The 21,587-nt window shown below is 40.5% G+C and overlaps 1 long non-coding RNA gene across 1 annotated transcript in view; it reads right to left on the reverse strand.

Moving 5' to 3' along the window:
- LOC142073451 (uncharacterized) overlaps positions 1-21,587 on the reverse strand; it is a 251,403-nt gene that overhangs the window by 145,514 nt on the left and 84,302 nt on the right. The window contains exon 2 of the long non-coding RNA XR_012670356.1: positions 16,736-16,824. This is a non-coding gene — a long non-coding RNA (uncharacterized LOC142073451). The remainder of the gene's footprint in view (positions 1-16,735; positions 16,825-21,587) is intronic.

The following is a 21,587-nucleotide window of genomic DNA, read 5'->3' on the forward strand; positions in this document are numbered from 1 at the left end:
GTGGGGCTGCGTCTATACTGCAAAGCAACAGGGCTTGAACCCTGGGTCCTGGATTGACTCAGGCTCAGGCCTTTGCTCTAGAATCTTGCTCTACATCACCCTGGCAGAACAAGGACTTGACCTGATAGCTCACAAATCCTAACCACCTACCCCCAGACCAGGTTTTTCTTCTTCAGGTTTCTTGTGCTCAGACCAGACCTCTCCTCCTTTAGATTTTACAATACACCTTTTTTAAGACTTCCAGTTCAAAATAAAGAGACTCTGAAGACAGTTGGGGTTATGTGCGGGTAGGTGCCCAGGCTGATCTAACTGTAGGACCAGGACTAGTATTAACAGTGTAATAAAAACACACGCCGTGCACGCACACACACACACACACACACACACACAGAGTCAGGAATACAACTGTGTTGGGTCATGTCCCTGAGAAATCCCGTCCTTCATTTATTGGGTTCATTGCTTTTGCAGGACATGAGAATTCCCTTCATGCTTTTCTGCCATGCCCACCACTGTGGTATCTGAAAATTCAATAAGTGGCAAACCAAATCATGGAAGTGTACGGCACACAAACGAGAAGGGGGAGGGGGACAAAACATAACCAAAAACCTCCCATTTTTAATGTGTCAAGATACCATTACAAGCAGAGTAATCCATGGAGTGAGTCTGGAAATAACAGGAAAAGGCTTTTGGAGCTGCCTAAACAAGAAACATCATTCAGCAAACTATAAGCCTGCCCTGAGGCAAGGGACAGAAGCTTTGGCCTCCAACCAATAATATGGTTCAACCGGTCATTTTTCAAGACATAAGCCAGGCTTATTGTAAAATATTTCTTCAAGCTCCTTGCTAAATTCAAAGACTCCTTGTAGAAAAGAAAATAAGGGCCAGAACCTCAGCTGGTGGAAATCAGCATAGCTCCATTGCAATCAAATGAGCTATGCCCATTTACAGCAGCTGAGGATCTGGTCCTATATGGGTAACTTTTTTGCAATAGCAAGCAATAGTATGCAAAGGGCACAAAACAAAAATCTTAGGCTCCTCTGGGACACTTCTCCTGTTATTAGACAGCCGTGTTCTAAAAATTTTCCTTTCTTATTTACAACAGATGTGTCTTAACTTGTAGTTTAGGCATCCCAGGCACAAACAGTGACTAGACTTGTGCTTTGATGCTGTAAACAAAGAATAGAAGAGACCAGTAAAATCCAAACAGGACTTTCGCCATCAAAATTTTATTTATGAGCAGGTGTTTTCACTCAGACGTAGATTCCCTCTGCAGCTTCCTTGTCTACACATGTACATCCTCAAGGATGATGAAGAAAATATACTGCAGGGATAAAATCGTGTGACCCATCACACTAATTTTAAACATGGGCTGAGAAGAACATTGTTTGTGACCCACAAATATTCATGTAACTTCTTTAGTACACACTGCAGAAGAAGACAGCTTCCCACAGTGTATCAAATTGCATAATGAAGCAGTAATGTAGCCAGGACAGAAAGAATGGGCTCATCAAGAGGTAGCCAGAATAGGAATCCATAGACAACAGATGGGAGGTATTGAATTAAAAAGTCAAACATGTCTGTATCTGTATCCATGTCAACACCACAATTTTTTCCTTACTTTCATATTTCCATGCACCCATTGGGTTATTGGCCATGGAGGACTAGCTGGATTCACATTAGAGATTGGCTCTAACAGGGGCCAATCAGGCAGAGGGGTTACTATTAAATAACACAAGACATTCATTCCCACAGTCTCCCAGAAGATGGATTTGCATATACCACGCCTGTTAGCCCAGATGAGAAATCAGGGCTGGCAAATGCAACCGTATGACTAAGCAGAGCTCACCAGGTTTACTCTGCTGAGGTCACTGGTCTATTCTGCTGCTACAATTGGGGGCGGGGAGGGGGGCAGGAAACTAGTGCAAAACCGTAGCTCCACTGAGTGGGAGTTTTATCATTGACTTCAAGGGGGGCAGGATTTCACACATAGTGTTCTAAAATTAATATCTGGTTGCTTCTGTTAGCTCATGCCCTTGGAACTTTTGTTTTGGTGTACAAGTCACACAGAAGGTTACAAGAAGAAGAATCAGAAAATAATCCAATCCCCTCAGTGACCTATGGCCCTATATATTCAGATTGTGATAACCTCACTCCCACTGACTAGTAATTTATTCCACAAGCACTCCCAGTGAGATCGTGCAAGATACCCTTCAGGTATAAAAGCTGGTCCATAGTGCAAATGTAAGATAGCAGCTCCTGTCCATGCTAGAAGGCTTTGTCTATTTCCTCATTCCAAATTAACTTTCCTTCCCCCCCGCCCCCCGCCAAGTGTACAGTCAGGTTAATATACATGCTAATGATGGGAAATGTCATCATTTACTATGATAGGATGACAACAACATTTTGCAACATATTGTATGCAATGCAGAAACAGATTAAGTTACTTTTTACAATGTGTTGCATTAGGAAGGGGATCCCACCAACCTCGATTCTTAGATATGTTGTGTATTTGGAAAAAAGTATCCGATGATTTAAAAATAAATAAAGAATTAGAATTAGAATACAAAACATGCATGACTATTTCTTTCAGCTGGAAAGAAAAGATGAATTAAGTTTTTCTTTAATGATGCTGTCATGGTTCAAAAACAAAAAATGAAACAAAGTATGGCTCTGTATAATACTGTATGATAATTTCTTCATTCCACTACGCAATCTTGTTTTATTACTCATTAACTCCCTGTCCTCAGTGTAAATGCCATTCAGAAGCATTCACTGATTCCCTAACATATCTATAGAGAAATGGAAATTAGGTGTCTTAACGTTTCTTCTGCAACGTAAGATCATCACCCTGAAGATATCATGTGTAGCAGTTTAATTGTATTTTAATTTTAACATTGCCGTGGCATTGGGAACCTTATTTGAACTTCCCTTGTAAATCACTGACAGCTAAGGATGTTATGTATCATTGCTGGAATTACATTGGTCATGTTCTTAGGGCCCATGAGTTGTAGGTTAGGAGAGGATCATGGGACTGGAAGTTACTCTTCCCTCAATTCCCACCCCTCTCCATGGGACTTCAGGAACCTATAGAGCATATAGCACAACAGACATAATAATTAATATTTACCTCTCATAGCACCTGAAAAATCGGGGTTATAAATCAGTGGCCACTATGTGCCAAAGACTACTGGATACCTAGGGAGTCAGGGCAGATCATTTCCAGATCACAAGCTGACAGAACTGCCCCATCTTTTCTGTGTGTGTGGGTACAGGTGCAGTATATCATACAGCCCTAGGGTGAGAGAGTGCATAGCTTTGTGTTATGGCACAGCTGTCAGGAGACTATGGAATTTACACTATTTGTATCATCACAGAAGAGTAAAAAGGTGACCTATTTTCTCATTTATCTCACTGCAGTTGAGATATTACAAGGCGCTGATGGTAACAGAGAGGAGTTTGTCCTACTTTCAGGCTGGCGAAATGCAATGGTCAATGAGGTTTACATTTAAAAACAGAGCAACATGTAAATGTATATAAATGTGGTGGCCTGGAGGTACAATTAGCATATCAATGTCAGGGCCTGTAAAAACCATTAAAAATTTCACTATACACCTGTGCATTGTTGAACACCCTAAATATTAAATCCCTGATGTTTCATGTGCCAGAGCCTAAAATTAGATTCCCATTTTCTATTGTTTTTAAAAATGTTTTCAGCACTGACTGGGCGCACTCCAGATTCTACGAAAGTGAATTCTATGAACCTAGTTTTCAGAAGTGAAATCAACAGAAGTGGCAAATGCTCAGGCCCTCTACACCTTAAATCTTGAAGTGCTAGGAAAGCGGATCCAAGAGGTTTAGAGGAGAAAGGGACTCATGTTCAACTGGCCACACCCATTCTGGATTGACGGCTGCTACCTAATCACATTAAATGGACCAAAGATCTTAAACTACTGCTGTAATAATAAAGCAATGCATTTCAGACCAGGGGTTTTGGGGATATGTGAGGAAAATGTAATTGCGGGTGGTGCACAAAGCTCAGTAAATTGTCAATTCAGTTGGATCTCTTCACCTGTGAGGGTCATGTTAACAGTTGACAATATGGCAATTCACCTTTACAAACAAAGCTTACAAAGGAGGTTGCTGAAATCAAGTGCAGGATGTTTTCCAACAAAGGGGTTCAGTTGCAGGCTCTCTTAGTAGCAGTAACAGCTGTAGGGAAATACGGTGCTCAAAGGGGTATAGATAATGTAGTATATAAACACCCTTCTTTTGTTAGGATAGAGTACATTTGTCTGAACATTTTAAAAGGTTGCAACCCACCTTCCAAATGTGAGTAGACAATTAATTGTGGGAAACAGAACCCAGAAATCCCCAGTCCCTTGCTCTACCATGTGCTATGACCCCTGCACACACTGAAAAAAAACACACTCTGCAAATTACACATGCTTCAAAGGCAAAAACAAAGAGCATGGTTGATTTGCCATCATATTTTGGCTCCTGGAGTAATGGGATGGGTGGAATTAAATAGCCCTTGACCCTTTTAGAGCCACTGAGCTAATCGGTGTACCACTACCTGTTTTCCTACCTATCAAGTTAGTGACAGAGGATTTTCTCTCTTACTAAGTGCTCTTTATGGACCTGATCCAGTTCCCATCGAGGTCACATACCGTGAAAAAGGATAATGTATTAGCAGCAGAGCTCTCCAGCTGCTCGCTGTTGGTCTGTCAGAGTAAGATTACAGGCATGAGATTAATCGAGTTGTTAACAGGATAAGATCACATGTGTCATAACAACATTGAGATTATGCCTATTGTCTCATGAGACAGAGAAGAAATGGCTACACATTTCTCCTTTCATTTTAAAGAATGAGGGAGCATTAATCTACCAACAACTGCAGAACATAAAACCAAGTATTGTCAGGCACCTGTCAGGCATAACAGTACAATGCGGATCAATAGAACCAAGTACACACACTCAGCTACTGTATAATATTCAGAATTTCCTTGGTTTATGTTGGCATGACAAAGATAATTTAGATCAAACCATAACTCTCCTTAAAACTAGATGCCATTTCTCACCACTTGTCAGCTGCATCCTTTACTGAATGTTTGTTTTGTATTTACATTCCATATGTTGATATTTCATCATGATTCCAGGTAGCAGTGTGTTTAAAATACAACATTATACATCAGACTTTTATCTAGCACGGCCAATTATGCAAATTCCCCCCACATTTATTTTTAGAGAAAAGGAAGATTGATTGCAGAGACATACCATTACAGAGACAGTGATTTAGGAGGGTATTTCAATTGCTAATGTGCCTCACAATGATGTGGGGTTTGTTTGTAAACTTCAGACCTAGAAAATTGAATGCTCTGTCAACACCAGATAATTATCACCTCCTATCCGAAATTCTAAACTTAATCAAAATGTTCTTTGCAATGGAGTCAACAGTTGGCATGAGCCTTAAAGAAATTTTATTATGATGCTGTATGTATGTAAAAAGTAATTACAAATCAGATAAGTAGTGGATACCTAAAGCAATTTCCCCACTTTGCCTGGAATGCAAAATAAAGTGGTGACTACATCACATTTGATTGACTTTGGGGAAATTAGTGGCTACATCAGAGGTTTCAAACTCATTTGGAGGTGAGGGCTGGATTCTATGTCTAACTGTGGTCAGTGGACTGGGATATAAATTCAGTACTTCATTACTCCCCTAAGTTCACAGCAGTTCTCCCTCAGATGTCAGGGGAGTGGGGGGGTTGCATATGGATCAAAGGGAGAATATGACCATGTAAATAACTAAACTTTTATTTGTTCAGTATTTTGTCACATTCAGACAGATCTCTACCACTGCTTCTGCTCCTTGTCTCTTTCTTATTCCTTCCTCGTCCTCCTTTCATGGTTTCTCTCACTCTGTCTTTGCATGTCTCTGCTTTTCCTCTCCCAACAATTCCCAAGTTCTCACCCCTTCAGAACCTCATTCCCATTCAAACGGACATGCTAATCAGGGAGGGAATAATTAAGGTTGACATCAAAGTATAATCACTGAGCTGCAGAGTCAACACCTCAATGAGATTAGTATGGGATGGGAAGGTTCATAGTTTCATGCTGCCTGTAGAATCAGGCACACATCATGACATCAGTTCATACTCCGTTCTCATTGGAAGGTTGTCTCTGCAACCAGCACGGCTAGAAACTTCACTTTCATTTTTAAATGAATACTGAGATTCTGCATATGTCATGAAGACCACATAACTATAGAATGTGAGCCAGGTCCGGCCCCTGGTGGGTCACATGTTTGACACCTGTGGCCTAGAAAGTGCCTGGAGGAGCATTTTGGAAACAGAGGTTCAATCATGATTCATAGGTGGAGAACAACATTTTGGGCCTTTTATTCATTTTACAACCTGGCAAACTTGCAATATCTACAGTTAAGGGATATGTCTGAAGTCAATAGCTAGGACTTCTGACTCTTCTTTCCCTAATCTAATCACTGACAACCCTCCTGCTCAGATGTTAAGAGTTAAAAATCTCACCAGGGTATTCTCTCACTTTCTTATCCCAAAATGCCATTCAATATGCTGTGGGCCAAACTCAGGACTCAATTACCTCCATGGAATCCCACAGACAGGACTCGACCTTCTCCACTCTAGGGTTTTTCTGTTTACAGCCACCAATCCTTCTCAAGTTCTGATGTCAGATTGCCAAAAAGAGCAGTTTACAGAACCTAAGTAATGCTTTAGAGTTAAAAAATATTATAAATATGGTTATGCATAAGGGTCATTGAAAAATTTCCATCAAAATGGTTTTTAATGGACAGTTGGTATTTACCTTTTTTTTTAATTAAAAGTCAAAATCCCATTTAGCCATTAAAAACAGTTTTGATGAAAAATTTTTAATAAGCCCTCATATACATACATAGTATTATAAATCTGCCCAGCTTTCCTTCAGCCTTCCAACAGGAGGCAAAGTGTCTGGATCTGCGCAGGGACTCTGGGGAGAGGTCAGAAGAGGCCATAAGGACCCTATACTCCCTGCCATGATTTGATTGCCTCTCCTCACCAAGAGAGGAGACCGGGGGGTATTATGGGAGATGTAATATGACCAAAAAGCCCAGCCTACAAAAGAAATGGTGAAAGCATGAATCACCCAATGACAAATCCCATGTGGCATGAGGCATTTCAGCATCCAAATATCTTGGCTTTATGAAAATTCAAAATAGCATGGCTAGACAGGAGAAGGTAGGATCCTGAAAACTTTTTCCTGTTGTAAAATGAGGTTACAGTACAGGAAAGGTTAAGAACCACTGTTACAGATCATATACTTCAAATAAGGGCATCAATACAGCAAAACCAAGCACAAGTAACAGCCATTTTTATCAAGCTATAACTTTGCTCCAAAAGCTGGTCTTGCCAAAAAGAACATGGACACCACAGAGCATAGGAATGACGATATATTTCAGTATGTGCTTTGCAAACTTGTCAGAACATTCTGATCTAATACTGGAGTGTCCTCATCTCCCTTCTTGTTTTCCCCTCCAAAACTTGGACTATTATCCTGTCATATTTGAGGAAGCTCTGCTCCCACTGTAGGTACAATATTACTGAAGTATGTGCTTGTATTCTAGGCTATCAGGAGAAAATAATAATTTGCCTTCTGTCTACCCTAAGCTATTTACAGACTGATTTCCTGGGGTTGTGATGGATGCTAGGACTATGACTTTACCAAGGGGGGTTGAGTACCTGACTCTTTTTTACCTCCAATGGGTGCCTAACTCCCTTTGATGTTACCAGCCTAAATTACTATTTAAAATGGCCTTTTCAAACATTCGTTAAACAAAAATGATATAAGAAGCATAAACGATAACATGAATATATGCCAAACACTTTAAAACCTGAAACACAATGGAAATATGACTAACTGAATGGAACTCCTGGTTTTCTATATTCTTGTCGGCTTTTTGCTTTGTCTGACAGTCCCCAGAGCCTCTGCTAGTGAAAACACTGTCACTTAATGTACTTCTGTTTCCAGGAGCTGCATACAGAAGCAGCCACATATTCATTGCTGTTGTGATAAACACAGGTTTGAAAGTACCAAAAGCTGGGGACTTGTCTCTTTGATGCAACTCAGTTTTTGGTATCCAAAGAGCCATGTGGTAATCCTTAGGAACAGTAATAAAAGGAGCTCAATGTTGTAGCTGAAGAGAGGGGGAAGGGGGGGGGGGAACGACAGCAACTGGCCATATACGTTTTCACTTGTAACAAATCCCCTCTTATATATTGCTGCTAGAAGAGATTCCTGAGCCAAAAGCTGACTCTAAGAGTCACATTTTAAGCAACTCTGCACGGCCTGAAAACACAAAGGGCTTCTTCACCATTTTTATTTCAGATGCGGTTGTGAGATGGGGTTTACAGCAGCCTACGTTTTAGTATGATGAACAAAACTGATTGGCCGGCAGCAGCCCTGCTTGGATGCTAGGCACAGCAGCTCATTAAGAGATCCAGCTCTCCTGTGCAAATAAGCATGAGAAACAAGAGCTACTGAGAGAGTCTTATACAGGGAGTGTCTAAAGTGTTCTCATAGCACATCAGCTTTCTTACGATGCTGACCTGCTTCCTATTCTTCCTCCCCCCCCCCCCCCCTCCACAATGGGTTTGAAGGCACCACATCGGTTCATGCTGACAGTATATGCACTAGCATATATGGAGAAATCTCCAAAGGTCAAGGGGGGAAATGACGCCATGGAGAGAAGCTTACAGGCTGCTTCATCTCTCCCTGCAGCCTTGCCCCCCCCTCACAGAAATCAGACCATGCTTTTGCAACTCACAAGTTCTCCCCCATCTCGTCTTGCCGCGTCTTAGCTTGCTATCTACAAATGGCTAACCAATACAACAGGTGTCATTTCCATAGATTTTAAAGAGTCACATCCTCAGTGGATGTATATTGGTTTAGCTCCATTCCTGGAGTTCAATGGACTTACACCAGTTGAGGATCCAGCCCATTGCCTTCATACAAAAACAAAAAACGAAAAAGAACACTTTGTTTTCCTTTTGTTTTGGGACTGATAGATTTTAGCTACATTACTTCAGGACTCTACATTCTGCTATGGGCTACTTTCATTCAACAAAATATACTCCAGAAATTGTATTGAAGTATAAGAGCATAAGATAAATGCCCTCTTCCAATTACAGCTGAGAATCTGGCCCTATGGATTTAAATGTGTCATTGGAAAAAATTGCACATTTACAGAGCAAGGTCTAATGTGGCTCCCTTTAGAAGGTGACATTCCTCTTAGAAATGTATTTTTATTTTGGATTATAGACAAAATTTCCACAGCATTAATGTTCTCTAAAGATCTGAATTTCAAAAGGAAGAGCAATAATCCCAGTAGACTTCCAGGAGAGGCTTTTGTTTTATGTTGTCTGGTAATCATTGGAATAGCTAGACACTTTTTAAAAACTATGTTGCATATACATCATACAGACTTTCTTTAACAAAGCCCACAAAGAATATTGATATTTAAGGGGGAGGATTAGAAGAATGAAGCATGCCTAGATGTAAGCAGCTACTCATATCACTACTTATCTTAAAAAATGAATTACAGTAATTACAGCAATAAATTTAATTTGCAAGACATAGCTACATATGTTAGACACAGTGCTGCTGGATACTGCCTGAATCCAGAATATGTTAATATTACTTATTACTGAGTATTCCCGGATGACCTCTAGGAAGAGAGAGAGGAAAAAAATCCATCTTTCCAACAATATTGACAGAGATTTTAAAAAAATATTATATGCATACAGCAGTAAGCAATCTAGTATGAAGCAGAACCCTATATGTGTATTACTGATTGTAGCTAAGAATAACTTCCACATTCAAGAGAATTCTCCCCTCTGTGCTTGTAAATAATGCAGAACCTTTGGTATCCTTGATTAACAGTGGTGTTTCCACAGGAGGGTGAAGGGACATGTTGACCTACAGGATGGATATTATGACATCCACTTGCCTTATTGCTTATGAAAAATTCGGGCAGAAAGGGTATGTCTACATTGCAATAAAACACACATGGCTGGCCCATATCAACTGACTGGGGCTTGCGGGGCATGAGCTGCAGGGCTACAAAAAGCAGTGTAGTCAATTGGGCTTGGGCTAAAGCCCAAGCTCTGGGACTCCGCGAGAGGAAAGAGTCCCAGAGCCCAGGCTCCAGCCCAAGACCACACAACTACACTGCAATTTTACATAGCCGTGTAGCCCAAGCCCCACAACCTGGAGTCAGCTGACATGGGCCAGACACAGGTGTTTTATTGCAATGTAGACATACCCTCAAGCATTGATCCAACAAGGCACTTAACCATTTGCTTAACTTTAAGTGCATGAATTGTCCCACTCAGGACAATGACTTGATGTGCTTAAGGGGATTTGCTGGATCAGGACTTTAGGTTCCATCCTGAACTTTTCCCCCCATCATCTAGCCATATGAAGATGTGGGTACTGCCGGATCCCTAGACTCCAAAGCTACCTTACACTCTTACAGTGATTTACACTGAGGGCAGCCCTTGCCCATGTTCTACTGTCAAAGGGACTTAGCAGGTCTTCTGATTTAAAAAACACTAAAAGCTACTGCTGCTAGAACAAAAACATATTTGGGGCCAGATTCTCAGCTGTCACAAATTGTCAAAACTCCATTAACTTCAATTGTGCTATAATGACAATTCACCCAAATTGAGGATCTGGCCCCTTGGTATTTTTGTTAGTCAGCAATGGGTGAATGCAATTAAAGTTGTTTCACAGGGTACTGCTCACCCAGCTTCCTTCATGCCCAGAGAAGCCCACAGAGGAATGAAAATAAAAAGGGGTCCCCCCAAAAAACAGAAGTTTAATTACCATTTACTCTGCCTTTCCCCCAGATACCGTGTTTACTATTATGTGAAAAATATAGCCGAGAATCACCATAGAGAATTAGCACAGGTTTTTGAATAAGAGCAATTCATTAAGAGTTACACCCATCTAACCAGGGAACAGAATATCTTGTGACATATGTGAGTCAACCAAAACCTCTCAAATTATATATTTTCTATACTTGCAAATTTACAGGGGGGAGGGATAGCTCAGTGGTTTGAGCATTGGTCTAGGGGGGAGGGATAGCTCAGTGGTTTGAGCATTGGCTTGCTAAAGCCAGAGTTGTGAGTTCAATCCTTGAGGGGGCCATTTAGGGATTGGGGGCAAAAATTGGGGATTGTTCCTGCTTTGAGCAGGGGGTTGGACTAGATGACCTCCTGACGTCCCTTCCAACCCTGATATTCTATGATTCACAGACCAAGAATTATTCACAGAAATTAGGTGTCAAATATTTTTTGAATAAATTCTAGAAAATCACCTTCTGTTTGCAACCTCTTCCTGAACCAAAGGGGAAAGAAACAAAGATCATTTACAGTGAATAATTTCCCCAGGTCTGTTAGTCTTATGTTATTAAAAAGGTACAATTTTACCTCTTTTATTTGCAAATCCTTTGAAACTTCTAGCTTGTCCGGTTAACAAGCTCTGACCAATTAATAACTGGTGAAGAGTGGCCAAGCAGCCTTTGCACTGGGATTAACACCTAGTTCAGTGGTTCTCAAACTTTTGCACGGATCACTTGAAAATTGCTGAGGGTCCCGGCAGGCCACTTAATGATCTTTCCAAATATTGTTTGCACCATTAGCTAACTATTGTAAAGCACTTTGGATAAAAGCGCTATATATAAAAAAAACCACCTTCATAATTAACTTTTTTTGTTCTACAAATAAAAGCACACTACTCATATTGTAATATCAGTCGTCTTACCTTTCTAACGTGCCTTCTCCCCCACTGCAGCAGCCCCCGAGCTGAGGCGGGGAGGAAGAGATGGGGTGTCTCTCCCACACCAAAGAGCTGAGACTGGGAAGGAGGGCCATCTTCCCCAGGCAGCTGCAGCCTTGGAGCTGGGGAAAGTCACCTTTTTCTCTGGCCGCCGCAGCCCTGCAGGTCCCAAATTCCCCCCACCCCTTCTTCTCATGCCACTGCCCCCCCTCCCACCTACTCCCTATCCTCCCAAGGCCACCACCTCACATGTGCATCTTCTCCAGGTCCAGGCACCTAATTAGTGGAGCCACGCCTGCGCGGCTCCACTAATTAGGTTGGTGGCACTTTGTCTTGCGTGTGGCTGCCCAGGTGCACACCTTAGAGGGGACTCTCTGTGGACCACCTGAATGGAGCTCACAGACCACTGGTGGTCCATGGACCACAGTTTGAGAACCACTGACCTGGTTTATTAAGTTCTCTCACAACTGTCTTGGACAATCTGGGTCAGATATAATTAGTCCCTGATCCAGAGCACACAGTCCATTACAAGTGGTGGCAGACTGCACGTGGACGTGTCCAGTGTGAATTATACCTAGTTTATATAAACCTTGTTGGTTTTAATATTTACAGAAATATCAGATAGGGATGCTGTGAAACATTTACATCTATTGGGCTACATGCAAAGAGGCTCTCTCAAGCTGCTTGGTAACAAAACTTTCTCAAGAGCCAATGAAGACGAGCAACCAGGCTGTTGAGACATTATGTGAATTTCTTAATCCAGCATGCTGGCCTGTATCCTCTGCAATGCCACAGTTGCAGAATTAGCCATAAAATCAACCCCCTGGTTCCCTATGCTCTAAAATCCAAGTACTTGTTGTTAAATTACATATTTCCTATATATTATTGTATCCTCAGTGTTGCAAAGAAAAAAACTTTAAAAGATTAATCCAGTGTAGCCAAGGTTCAGTTGCCTATGGGGGTTAAGCAGAAAGCCTGAAACAATGTTTGAGAGGTGTGGACTATCCCATTCAATGCAATGTGTTAACCCTGAAACCTATGATGACAATCCAAATGTTCACATCGTTAACTGCTTCCCTGTTAAACATTTTAGCAGAAACATCCAGGGAATGTGTTTATGCCACAATCCCAAACTGCCTTCTGACTCAGGATCATTGGGCTCAGGCAAAAGGGGCTGTTTAATTGCAGTGTAGACATTCAGGCTTGCTCTGAAGCTTGGGGTCTGAGACCCTGTGGGGGGGGGCGGCAAGGTCCCAGATCCCAGGCTACAGCCCAAGCCCAAATATTCACACTGCAATTAAACAGCACCTTAGCCGAAGCCCTACTCAGGTGGCACAGGCAAGCAGTGAGTGTCTAATTGCAGTATAGACATATTTGAAAGCAAGGGAGATTTAGGGTAAGCCCATTACTTCTTGTCCTACCTGCAGTAGCATGGAGAACAATTGATTATAGTCCTCTTTCCAACAGCCCTTAACAGAGTTGAAGACTGTTATTGGGTCCCCCCTCAGTCTTCTTCTCTGAAGACTAGTTTTTTTAAAACCTTTTATCATTTGTGTTGCTCTCCTCTGCAGTCACTCTAATTTGCCCACATTTTTCCTAAAGTGTGGCCCCCAGAATTGGATACAGTACTTCAGCTGAGGCCTCATCAGTGCTGTGTAAAGCAGGACAATTACCTTCTGTGTTTTACATCTGACCCACCTATTAACACACCCAAAATGACAGTATCTTTTTTTGCAGCTGCATCACACTGGTGAATCATATTCAATTTGTGATCCACTAGAACCTCCGGATCCTTTTCAGTAGTACTACCACTTAGACAGTTATGCCCCATTTTGTAGCTGCGCATTTGATTTTTCCTTCCTAAGTGAAGTACGTTGCACTTTTCTTTACTGAATTTCATCTGGAGAATTAGTTCATCAACAAGTTTTCAAGGTCCTTCTGAATTCAGATCCTGTCCTCCAGAATGCTTGGAACCCCGCCCAGCTTGGTGTCATCTGTAAATTTTATAAGCATATTCTCTATCTCTACTTCATCCAAATCATTAATGAAAATATTGATTAGTACCAGATGGAGGACTGAGTACTACAAGACTCCACTAAATATGCCCTCCTTCTTTGACAGTGAACCCTTTATAACTACTCTTCTAGTATGGTCTTTCAATCAGTTGTACACCCATCCTATAGTAATTTCACCTAGACTGCATTCCCTTAGTTTGCATATGAGAAGGTCATGTGGGACTGTTTCAAAAGTCTTACTAAAAATCCAGTAGACGTGATATAGCTTGTTTCCCTCATCCACTAGGCCAATAACCCCGTCAAAGAAGGAAATTAAGTTGGTTTTGCATGATTTGTTCTTGAGAAATCCATGCTGGCTCTTCCTTATAACCCAATTATCTTCTAGGTGCTTAAAAATTGATTGTTTAATCATTTATTCCAATATTTTTCAAAGTATTGAAGTTAGGCTGACTAATCTATAAATTCTTGGGTTCTTCTTCGTTCCCCTTGTCAGAGATAGGTACTATATTTGCCCTTCTTCAGTGCTCTGGGTTCTCACCCATCCTCTATAAGTTCTCGAAGATAATTGCAAACTGTTCCACCAAGGCAACTGCCAAAAATCTTCCCTTTTCTCCTCACAATTTCTACAGCATAATGGAGTTGGGAGTCATCAGTAAATTAAAAAAAAAACCCTCCCCTTTTTAATTTAAATGAAGCTGTTGCAGAATTTCCAGTCTGTCACCAGAGTGCCTTGGAAACCAGAGTGTCTTGCTGAAGAATTTAGGTCCCACTTTAACAGATAAAAGTATCTTGCATTAGATCAAATGTATTCTTTGGAAATGGAGGGGAATTTATGTATTACCCCCATGTAAACATGAACATAGAAAAGGACATGAGCATTTAGCAAAAAGTGACATACGTAATGGAAAAAATCACAGTTTGGTATGAGAGCTAATCTAAGCAAGTCAGTTGTGGGATATGAAGAAATAAATTGTATTATTGTGAATTTCCTAAGAGGTATCAGCCCATTGTGTTCATCTCCATATTAAGTAAAGACTCTCTACGAGACTTCTCCCAGCAAAGAGCCCCTGCCAAACAGATGGCTCTGAACTAGCATGTTGAAAGAGTCTTGTCTATGGACACAGAGGGCTTGATCCAAAACACGTTGAAATCTATGGAAAGATTCCATTGGACTTTGGATCTGACCCATAGAGTCGGAGAGCAGAGAATCACTAAAAAGCTTTACTATGATGAATGGTGTTAAATAAGGATATTGTTCAAAAGAATTAAAGATGCTGGACCTAATTAGGGCTATCCGTCGAAGGTCTGCTCTTGTAAACACTTATGCCTGTGAACATCTTTACTCGTATGTGCAGTTTCACTAGCTATTTGTACATAAATGTCTGCAGGACTGGGCCCTGAGAGAGACATTACCAATGAATTAGATCATTCATAAAAAGATTTCAAATGCCTGTGATTTTATAGAGAACCAAGCTTCTAATTGGTTTAGTCGTAGTGCACATCACCCAGTCTGAATGCAGTGACTCCATCGGGCTATAATAAGCAACTGTCATTCTCTGGCTTTAACCTCCATTGGATGAAATTATTCAATCTGCATCAATTATTTGACAAACAGCAATAAAGGTAGTATAATAGAACACTGGCACAGTAATATTCTACCCCATTATCATTTAAATGAAGTTACCCAGGATAGCAACCCAACACTCCCTTTGCTATTGTTCTAACCTGTATTACTTTACGTTCTGTCAGTATGTTCTTAAAGCAATATCCAGCTCCTTCCATAGCAGCAACCCTGGTGACTCAGTTTCATAATGCTATCATTGCATTTCATACCTATGCAGTTTCGGAGATGTAGAATTCAAGTTAATTCTGTCTCCTCCTGGGGAGTAAATATTCGAACTAAAGAATCCTTGGTGTGACTCCTGCATCTGCTCCATTTCACAGTGTTTATCAGCAGTTCATCTGCTCACCCATATGGGCAGTCTCGTTTTTTTATACGGAATTACTCAGTGTTGGAGATCCATGCACTGGCACATTCCATACACTCTAGTTGAGGATGAAAATAATTAGACATGTGCACCAAATTTATGCTTTTGGAGCCCTGAATGAATGGCCTCCAATAGTTTCAATTTTAGTACACTAATTTATGATAAGGATGTTTGAGGACTGAAAATGCCAATTTTGAGGGGTAATTGGGCAGCGTTTATAAACCCTATTATTTTAAAGCAAAAACAGGTTAACGTAACTGTGTTACCAAAGCAGGGCTAGTTGCCACTTTGACCATTTATATATTGTACCCGTCCAACACCCTTTATGTGTTTGTCTGTTTTTGACCTGGGAGCTCCTCAGAGCAGAATACCAATATCTTCTTTTCACTTTGGAAAAATCCTACCATACTGTAAAGGTTTCTGGGAAAATGAATATTAACCTGGTTCTACTGAGGAAAGAAAATTAATTCTTCCATAACCTCTGCAGCACAATTTGACCTCCATTGCTCAAATGCTGCCTTGGAAAAGAATTTGCCTCATTTTTACTGATGATATTTGTGAATGTTAAGATGGTGTTAGTGTATGAATCTGTTTACCTATTGGCCTCCTTCTTACTCAGCCAATTAAATGTTTTTCTGCTCTCTCCCACTCTTGATTCCCCTCACTCAGTCTGAAACCACCAGTCATATAATAACCAGACCCAAATTACACCAAAACTTGTAAAGTTCCCACAAGATAATTAACTTGGAACACCAGTGAAAATAGCTTTTCTTAAAGCTTTAGCTGGATGGTCTGAAGATGAAAGACCAGAGCTCTGTCTTCTAATTCTCCTACAGCCAGCAAATACACTGCCCAAGAATAGATCTTATATTTTTTAGTTCTTACCTTGACCAAGTGCAGTGTCGAATGGGTTATCCTCATGATAACCTCTAGCAGAATATCTGACTCTAATGTTTGCTCCTCAAGTTTCCATCCTAAAAGAAATTAAACAAATGAAAGTCAACAGGGTTAGAAAATTATTATTATTACTAGAATTGTGGAAATGTCTATGAGTCCTGGACATGGACCTGCACCCCACTGTGCCAGGCACTGTACAAACACAGAACTAAAAGATGGCCCCTACTCCAAAGATTTTACTGCTTCTTCCATATTTCCCTGCTTTACACAATGTCATGGAACTTTGAGGGGGTGGGGCTGCTTTTATAATCTACTTTTTAGCTGTGCACCATCACAGTGAAAGAGAAAAGTGAGGGAAAGGGTCAATGTGTTCCTCAAATCATAGGTGACATCTCATACTGTGTTCATATTCCCGGCATTCGGACCTTGATCCAACTCCTGTAGGTCAATGGGAAACCTGCTGGATCACACCCATGGTCTCACATTGTTTGATCTTGGTATCAGGTGTTACTCATGTAACAATATTGTTGTCTGGACTGAAAGCTCTTCAGGGCAGAGATTGTGTCTAATGATGTATTTGTACAGCGTCTAGCAGATTGTGGCCCTGATCTTCATTTGGGCCTCTAAGTACAACAACAACATTCAGAGTTCATCATCTCTCTTCGATATCAGACTTATTCAAGAAAAGGGCATTTTTTATTCTGACACTAAAAATTTAGATTTCTTACCCCACGAAAAATGATTGACTATTCAACCCATGGATGAAAAGAATTAAATATGCGCAATGCTTTGACTGGATACATGCACCATCCATGGATTATACAGTATGTTAATTCCTTTACAAAGAAGTTCAGTAGACGCTCTCACAATCTATATACGGGGAAACACTTTGTTACACCGATTGGAACAGTTTCAGTTAGGTCTTGAAAAACTGTAAAACAAATCAACAGTAATAGCAGCTTGTCTTATCAAACTGCCAGCCTGAGGACTCAAAACAGAATTAAACAGTCTATTATTCTCCGGCTAACTTTACAAATTAGGAATGCAGCAAAATGGAGGAAAACTTGTGATTTTCCCCCCTAATCTGGTCTCTATTTTGTCCTTAAAATAAACCAGTTCTTCATGCTAATTTGTCATTGTATGTTTTGAAAATGCTTTCGAGTCAAGAAAGCCAAACACTGCTGCGAAATATGAAGGCATCGTTTTGTAGAAGTAAACTTTACATCAAGTTCTGTATAGATTTAGATGAAATGGGCCTGATTCCACGTTAGTTTCTAGGCTTGTAGTGGTGTAACTGAAAGAACTCACTCATTAAATATCAGGAAGCCTGTTACGCAACTGCATCTTGTTTCAGGTCTCAAATAACTGAATGCTTGACAAAGACAGGAAACTTTATGTTGTGGAGAATGATATTATGACCCAAATTCGGAGGGGGTGGGAGAAGAGATTTCATAAATAGATCTGAGAGCAGGATGCTTTCCCAATATGCCCAGCTGTCAAAATCCACATATTATGTATTGTCCAAGTTCATACCCTTCCAACTGTTTGGCTTTATGAACAGAGAAAACAATAATATAAAGTTCAGCTCAAACGATCTCTTTAGTCTTGGCCACTCCTACAGCTCTTCCCTCAGGACTGCTCAGCTCCCAACCAAGATAATCACCGAAGAGCCACTCTCACCTTTCCTGTTTCTGGGCAAGAAAACAAGCGACCAGCATTAATGGATCAACAGAACCTACACTTTCTCTGCTTGATCGACATCTGCTGACAAGATCATCCTGCTAAAACATTTGTTTTTCTGCAGTACTTTTTTAAAGTATCATTTTAGGTCTATAATAAATAACTAACAACTCTTGAAACATATACAAACTACTATCAATCATTACAACACTCTTAGTATAAACTGCAGGCAGGTTAGTGGCTATGGCTGATTAGGTATTTTGAGCATCATCATAACAAGGAATATACAAAGATCATGAAATATGATATACAGTGCATGAAAATATTGACTCACTGAGCATTAGCAATTAATGTCTAATCTAGCTAAAGAATAAGCAGCTGTATTGCTTAACACTGAGCATTTTTAAAGTCAGCATTTAGTCTGTTGCCTGAAAAGACTTGGAACCAGTCCTTGTCCAACAGAATGGTAAAGCTTTTCAAATTTAAATTAAAAGGGGAGGGAGCCACCAGAACCTAGAAATGTTTTTCAAGTATAATTTAATGGAACAAAACCCCCAGAAATCAGAAATAAAGGTTCTTTTCAAAGATTCACCTGTCATATCTGCCATTGATTTTCATAAGCAGTTTGCTAACCAGCCAGTGTTTGCTGATCATGTTCTCTATGCTCACAGTAAGATCATGACAGACACCCAAATTAAATTTTTTTACCCAGCAGAAATCACCACACACTCACACCCAAATTGCTAGTCCTAATGACATCTTGCTGGTGGTAGCCAGGTGCTCTTATCTGATGATACTTGACAGGCAATAGAAGAGCCCACATCATTAAAATCAGAGCTGACTATTGGCTTGGAGAAACTGACTTTTGTTTCAATTACAGTACTACTAAAAATACATGAAAAGTGAGAAGAGGAAAAGTGGTCTGCCTGTCACATAAACAGTTCATTATGGGATACAAGATTGATAGCACCTGCTAAACTTCCTAAAAAGGTGTCATTTTAATTTACAAATGTACTTTTTAAAGATAATTTCTAGCAAATAAATACTTGCTTTTTCCTCCCTTTTGCTGAGAACTGTCCTCATTGTTTTTATAATCAAGAGTCCACTGTCTTCTATATTATTTGGTTCCTGGTTTGGATAATGAGCATATTGATGGCTTTTGTTGACTCTGCAGTGAATCACTGGGTTTTAAAGTTCTCAAAGAAACAGCTGGTAGTTATTCCACAGCAGGGAATTCATCTATGATATCCACAGCATCACATCCCTCTAGCAAGCACAAATTCCAAACAAACAGTACATCAAAGACTTTAGGGAGGCTGAAGATAATTTGTGTTGCTTCAAATTCTCAGTGATAAGTCTCTGGCAATTATTTTTGTACAGAAGAATAAAAGTTTTATCGTAATTAGGTTGTACTGGTAGGCTGAAAAGTATGAGTGGAGAGAAAACAGAATAAGGTAGCCTCCTGACTCTCTCTCCACACCCACCCACACTTTTTCTCCACAAGGGCTACAATTTGTAGGGTCTCCCCAAGCCCTGAAACTTTTAATGTTTAATTTTGTACTGGCATTTTAGCTTCCCGTAGGAGGTTCAGTATGTGACAGGAATTTCAGCAATGAAAATTGCCAAAACAAAACAAAAAAACCCCACCCAACAGTGCTATTATTGTCAAACAATATGCCCCATCACCCAGATAGCTCCTCTGAATGATATGAATGTCCCACAAGAGCCCAATTCAGAATAATTTTAGATGACATTTGTATTTCCCCCCATCAATGAAATTAAAAAAAAAAATCTTGATTTTTTTTCTTTTTAAGCAAGAGACATTTAATTGAATATAATTAAAAATCACTCTGCAGCCAAGAGATTTTAGTAGCAAAGACTTCCTTGGTGAGGTTAGTAAAATAGTGACAAGCAAAACCAGGTTAAGAAACATGGTAACTAATGGTCTACAGATCAGAACAAGAACCAGTCACACAAGTACTCAGTGCTACCTCAGAGCCCTGGCCGACCCTGTCCAATGTCCCATCTCCTGCCATGACAATCCTTAATGCTTCAGAGGAAGATGATTATTCCATACCCCATATGGTGCAGGGAGGGAAAATCCCTTCCTGATCCTTGCAGGTGGCTGGCTGAAACCCTGAAGCATGAGCTGTTAGGAATATAAGACAATCTGGAAGCGAGTCCCTCAGCTGCTGAGTCCTGCCTCCTACCATCACAGCAATCCTGTCAGACAATCACACTCCTAAATTTGTCAAGCTCTCTCAACACTAATTAAGTTGTTTGCCCCCACAACTTCTAATGGGGGGTTGCTCCAAAACCTGACTCCTCCAATGATTAGAACCTTCTTCTAATTTCCAGCTTCAATTTGTTCATGGCCAGCTCATACCCATTTGTTTTTATGCCAACATTTCCCTTTAATCTAAATTGCTCTTCACCTTGCCTGGTAAGTAAATGATCCAAGTATGTTTTGTTAGGCAGCGCTCATCATTTTGATACTGTTTGGTCATTTACCAGCTAACTTGCTTTATTTGGCCTCCCAGACGCTAGTGGGAATTGTGGCTCTTATACCTATGCCCATGGAATCTCAGATATTAAGGAGTCCATAGCTCAGTTCATCCTAGATACAGGCCTAAGCACATCCAGATGGGCCAGATATGGAAATCCCAGCATTCGGGGATGGGGAGTTTTTTGCCTACAAGACTTTGTTTCAGGATCATCTCTCATTATTTGTACTATAGCAGGACATGTCCAAAGCACTTCCTCCTTTTGTCTTCGTCACAAAAACAACACATTGGTTTGTGATATAACAATATTGTTGCTGTTGTATTTGTAAGCAGAGTTTTGCCCTGAGACACCTTTTGCTTCATGTCATGCTGGTCTAACAATGCTTGCAAACTCCACGTCAGTTGTAACTGAAGATGGTAAGCCTCAAAAGAAGATATAAGCTTGACCTGAAGCATGACTCCATCTCCCCTTGCCCACCCATATTGACCAGTATTGTTAGCCATTCCCAAGAAGCAAGCTGCACTCCTTCAAAGGCTGCAGTAACTTACCTCCCCACAGGAGCAAGAAGGGGGCATGGAAGGAGTGCAAGTGCAAAATCAGAAGCTGTGGCCAACTTCAGTTAAAAAAAAACCCTGAGCACTCCAAATTTTCAAAA

Source organism: Caretta caretta, chromosome 10 (assembly GCF_965140235.1).
Source record: "Caretta caretta isolate rCarCar2 chromosome 10, rCarCar1.hap1, whole genome shotgun sequence".
Lineage (NCBI taxonomy): Eukaryota > Metazoa > Chordata > Testudines > Cheloniidae > Caretta > Caretta caretta.